This window comes from Asterias rubens, chromosome 8, assembly GCF_902459465.1.
Source record: "Asterias rubens chromosome 8, eAstRub1.3, whole genome shotgun sequence".
In the NCBI taxonomy this organism is placed as follows: domain Eukaryota; kingdom Metazoa; phylum Echinodermata; class Asteroidea; order Forcipulatida; family Asteriidae; genus Asterias; species Asterias rubens.
Window position 1 is genome coordinate 335,397 of NC_047069.1, and position 6,007 is coordinate 341,403.

Genomic DNA, 6,007 nt, shown 5'->3' on the forward strand with positions numbered 1-6,007 from the left:
CATCTTTCTCTTAAACTACTCGACTTCAATTGAAGTCGTCTTAAAGAATGTGTTACAGCATGAACAGCTTCCAAATGCCCTTTAGCAAGTAAGTTTTATTGTCATTAATTTTTTGAAGTAAATACCAAAGGTATACCCTCAACTTATTTGATTTAAACAATACAAAAAATAGACTTACTAATGGCCTGGATCAAGAGCCTTTGAGTTCAAATTATTGGAGATGCTCTGAAAAACAGCTTGCTCCGTTTCCTTGGGATAGGTTTGCAGCAAGAAAATTTAGCACTGGTTGCTTGTGATGTGGTAAACAATGTCCAGCATTCTTGCATTTGTTGTTATCGGTATTCCATTGGTAAGTAATTCCATGCATGTCCGAGATAGTGCCACATTCCGGATGATCGGTTCTGCACGGTTCAATGACCTCGGATGAATATAACCACCTGAGAACCTGTGACAGGTCTTTTTGGCACTGAGGAAAACCACATAATGATATAGGAGCGGTGATGTGAATATCAACTCAGGCCCCGCCCACTAAAACAGGATATAAATGAGGCAGGATAGTTCATATTTTCCCACAGCTTTCCTTGGTCATCTAACCACACATACCTACCGGTGATTAAACACAGAGACAGGACACAAACTTCGCCGTTACTTCAAGTCTACTTGCTGAAGCTACCCGGTAAATAAATTGTCTAGCTTTTATAGAATGCATGGTATTTATATTAGAAAATAATATGTGAAACAAATATGTGAGCTTTATATTGATTTTGTGTGTGTGCTTGTGGTTGGTTATCCGAAAATGGCACACGAGGTTGGGCGTTGGCCGACGCAAGAAGCATAGGTGATAAATGTTCAAATTTAAAGGGCTTGTGAACTTTTTGTGCGACATAAAACAAAATTTCACAATATTTACATTAAACTTGATTATGATGGTAGATATCGTCCCTTAAAATATTACTTGCCGTTGTGCTGTAATTTTTGAGGAAGTAGTAAAACAATGTCACAGTTAATTTTCGTCTGGAGAGACGAAAATTATTTTAGCATTTACAAGTATCTACCACATACAGAGCTGCTGTTTAAACCAAAACACATTCCAAAAACGGCCACATTTACTTTTGGTTTTGGTTATCTTAGTTTGAAGCAAGAAGGGTTGGTTTGATGTTTTGGCTCGCTTGTTATTTTTATAGTCTTATTTCCTGGTATGTCGCAATGAGCTCTTTCATTCCATTGTTTTATGAGCAACCTTGAATCAAGGGCAATATAGTTTGCAAAATGTGATTCTTTTTGGTTACAATTAAAAGGAAAATATCCGTATCCTGCCACCATTTCTACATTTGTTATAAAATAAATTAGTATATAATTAACTCAAACGAGATATTCATTTCGGTAAAAATGAGAGACAACAATGGTGGCATGAATCGGGATAAGGAAATTGTTTCCAAATTACATTAATCTCAAACATAACTTCAGGGAAACTTTCCATATCCTGCCACCACTGTTTCGCTCATTTTGATCAAAAAAGGAATATCTTATATATATATGAGTTAAATAGACACTATTTTATTTCATAACGAATAAAAAAGTTGTGGCAGGACAAGGTAAATTTTCCAAACTTCATCTTTATAACAAAATCTTAGATAAACCTTAATATTCTCACCAATATTTAACAATTCTCAATTAAAAGTTTGTCATTTGTTTTTGTTTTACCACAGAATCATCAATATGGCAGACAAACCCGACATCTCAGAGGTCTCAACTTTTGACAAGACTAAGCTCAAGAAAACGGAAACCCAAGAAAAGAACACTTTACCGGACAAAGAAAGTGAGTATTAGTTAAAATATCCAGGAATTATGACATCAAGTTCATTTGATTGACTTATCATGCCAGCCATGTTCATAACAAGTAATATAATTGAACCCATATATACCGATGTGTGTTAGCACTGTATACTCGGTACTTTCCCAAGATCTGTGAAAAAAAAAATCTAAGGCATATTACTCGGGTGGGATTCGAACCCACGATTCTAGAGCAGTGTCATACTCTTACCAGAACAAGATTGCCCGGTAGCTAGAGGCAGTTCGAATCCTTTGTTTCGAACATCTATTAACATCTAAGTAATTAATTATTCTATTAAGTTCGACTTGACAATTGTTTGCATACATTTGTTATGGTAATCAGAGTTATGTGGAAATCACTTAATCAAATTTGATTTGATTGATTGATGATAAAGCAAATACAATGGTGTGGGATTGAGAGCAAGTATTTATGAATACAGGAATGAATATACATTGTTGTACATCTGTCCTGCACCAAGCTGTATACATGGGCTCTGGATAATCGCTAAGCAAATCGCTAAGCACATATAAATGCATTTACAGTTCCAATAGTTCTCATTTGAATATCATATTTTGATGTGTCATGTAAACAAAACATAAAGTGGTTGAAGAATACCTCTAAAATTGTCTGCATTTCACCAGCGACTTATTTTAATGCATTGAAATACTAATCATGAATTAATATTTAATAACTTTTACTTATTTTTTTTCTTTTTCAGCAATCCAACAAGAAAAGAGCGCATAACATGGCATTACTCATAACATGTAGTTAGAAACTTGTTATTTTAGGTTTTTTTTTTCTATATAGCTTTAAAAAGATGTAATTTTCTAAAGCCCATTTTGGTTAAAGGGTCCAATGTTCTTTCAAGCATGGGTTAGGAAACACTTTTTGGAAATAAAAGGGGTTTTGGTAAAACCCTTGTTATTACGAACACCCATAGTTTAAGGATTGGATTTGATGGAAGACTATTGCGCTGAAGTCTTGTGGTACTAAAAACAAAACAACAAACTGAAAAATTGCTTCATATTAACAAAACAATGTGAAAAGCTGATCCTTTAAAACAACAGTTAAAAAAACAGCAAAAAGTAAATATAGTTGCAACTTTTGTATCGAATGTCAATTGACCAAATTGGGACATTTCAGCCTAAAACATGCCACACTGGTTCCAAATGCGCAACCTGTACTGTTATCAGTTGTAATAAAATATTAACTTTATTTGTATATTGTAATTTTTCCAAAATAATCCATTTCCGAATACTGAATTATATACTTATAAGTTGCTGTATCGTCTGCTGTTGAACAAAAGTGTCTTAATGCATTTCTAGCTATGCAGTAAATATAAAACACTCTAAGAAAAACCTGGTTTATTCTGCTGAAAAAAAATGATGACTTTTAAGATATTAATCTTACTTGCTCAGAGTTAGTGAATCCTTAGCAGCTGTTAACTGGTAGAGTATTTTAAAAAGTTGAGAAAGTTTTTTTGTAATACATGCTTTATATGGTGGAGTAATGCCATGTTAAATAATGCCACCGGACACATCGGACAAGGAGTCGGTCGCCTTTTGGAGTCAACACAGATTTGCCCCCTTTTTTGTGTGGAATGGTTTTGGAATCAGCAAGAATCCAGACAAACATTTGATTTGACATTCCTCATCTGTGTGCCTTCCCCGTGAAATAAACAGCATGATATGTTGTGGTCTTCCGCGATACGAGTGCCGATATGGCTCGTACTGCAGACACAGAAACCTGGACTAACGTCGTGTTACAAAACGCCACGGTACAACTCGAGCTGGACATCAAATGCATTCATTAAAATGAACAGCCTTTAGTTACCTGCTTTCGTATGATTGGCAATACATGATGTTAATCTAACTCTGTGCATTTACAAAGCATTCATGACAACTAAGTTCACTTTGTTTATATGTTGAGGTCTCAAAAAGTCTGTCGGCTGACATTAATATGTATCTTATGGTTATAAAACAACAATGTTAAGTAGTGGGATAAGTTTAAAGACCGTATCGAATAACACCTTTGTTGCTATGAAAGAGGCCATTTTGTAGGACAGGCCGTATGCTGGTCTAAAAGTGTACATCAATGAAACATGCAGTGTATCTTGTTTGATTTCTATGGCACATGCTCACAGATGCCATGTGTTTGAAAAGGGCGGGTGTTTGAAATGGCAACATCATGTTCGATACGGTTTAAGCTTGAAATCCTAACAACATCAAATAGGAAGTCAGTACAAAAACAAAGTTGTATTTTTCCCACTGCTACTGAAGTAAATTAAGGCTGCGATAATGCACTTTAATTTACATGCTACAATAATGGTTAAGGGATACTCGCTCTCTCTTTTACCAATCCTGGTGAAGAATAAAATTTGGAAAAAGGAAATTTTGTGCCCTTGCTTGTTTTTGTCACAGTTGGTTTATGTTTTTGTAAATGCAAATAACCATTGTGTAACCATGTATTCATGAATACATCAAACTAGATGTTGATGCTATACACACAAAGTATATGCAAGAAAGACCTATGTAGGCCCAATTTCATAGAGCTGCCTGAGCAACAAATACTGCTTAAAAATCATGCTTAGCAAGAATGAGCATCATACCAGTCACAAATTGTACAAAAAACCCCAGTATTTTGGCTGGTAAACTTATTCTGGTTAGCATCACTTTGTTTTGCTTGGCGTATTTTTGTGCTTAAGCAGCTCTATGAAATTTGGGCCCAGGGATCAAGTTCACAAAGCACCAAGAGTTAATAATGACAGCAACCAGTTCTAGCGTTTTCACACCCAAGGGCGTCTCAAAGCGCTTCCACAATATTACCCCTCATCACCGGGCCTTTCATTCCTTAAACCATCTCAGCTCCCTGGGGAGTATACACCTGTGCCGCCAAATATGTAGCGCACTAACTAAATCAATCACAAGAACCATGGGTGGAGACGAGCAATTAGCATGGTGATCTGTATTGTGACATCACACTTTGCTTAGCAAATTCAGATATCAATCTGTGTGAAATCGAGAACAGGGCCCAAATTTAAGCAACTTGCTAAGCACAATAAAGTATTGCTTAACCGATACCGGTTACCAGCCAAAATTACATTGAGTTAACAGTGTTGTGACTGGTGCCCCACTAAAGTTTTGCTCAGCAAAGAAATTTGTGAAGCAGTATTTTTCCCTTTTTTTGTATACCTATTACACTGTATGCAATTATGCTTACTCGCATGCTTAGCAATTATGCTTACTCACAGTTAAGATCAATCTTTGTTCTTTCTGAAATGGAACCCTAAACCGTTTCCTCTTTCCATTTCATTATAACACAAGATGACTGGATCAATACAAATATTTTTAGTTTGGCATTTTTTTTTAATAGATTTCAAAAGTACCTTCAACAAAATCTTCAAAATGATGAAAAGATTATAATTTTTTTAACTTGGGAACATTTTATAACATTTGACCACATTTGTTCCACTTTCTTTTAACAAAAATCACTTAAAAAAATTACGCAGGAATGACCGATTAAAAATCATGATTATTAAAAAATTACTCGAAAAATTTAACGAGTGTACCCTCGTTGAAAAACCCCCATAAAAATCAGTTCAATTGAACCCTTGACAACCTTTAGAATCCAGCCAGATTTGTGCTGGTAAGAAAACAATTCCTAGATTTCTTATTCCTTATTTTTCTTTGTACAATTGTTAATGGACTGACATTCCGACTCTGGCAGAGTCTTTCTTGAAGGCCAGATGACAACATTTTCTTGTGAAACTTCTTCATAAATAAAAACAGTTTCCCTGAAAACAGTGAGATTTTGATGCTTTAAATGTAAAGAATTCGATGATGAAACTTTTCTATGAAAGTTTGTGCCAGGAAACATTTTTTTAAAGATTTTAGACACTGTCTTGCAACAAAGCATTGGTTTACTCCTAACGAAGGCACTTGACATAATGATACAAAACAAAAATGATAATACTAAGTTGTTATATAGGGGCGCATCAAAGCGCTCAGAATTTGTGTCCTGCAAGGTATGTGGAGCTACGATTTAGAATATGAGACGATCAGAGCATCTGATCAAAACGTCGAGTTGAAACCAACAGTTCTTTACAGAACTACCCCAACTCATTAGAGATAGTCATTACATGGTGTTACCGCAAACCTTCCCATATCGTATTTC

At 35.2% G+C, this 6,007-nt stretch overlaps 1 protein-coding gene across 1 annotated transcript in view; it reads right to left on the minus strand.

The window, feature by feature from the left end:
* Nucleotides 1-270, minus strand: part of LOC117293848 (UDP-N-acetylglucosamine--peptide N-acetylglucosaminyltransferase 110 kDa subunit-like) — a 31,547-nt gene extending 31,277 nt beyond the window's left edge. Inside the window, exon 1 of the mRNA XM_033776307.1 lies at nucleotides 179-270. The gene's annotated coding sequence lies outside the window, so the exon portion shown is untranslated. The remainder of the gene's footprint in view (nucleotides 1-178) is intronic.
* Nucleotides 271-6,007: the final 5,737 nt, after the last annotated feature.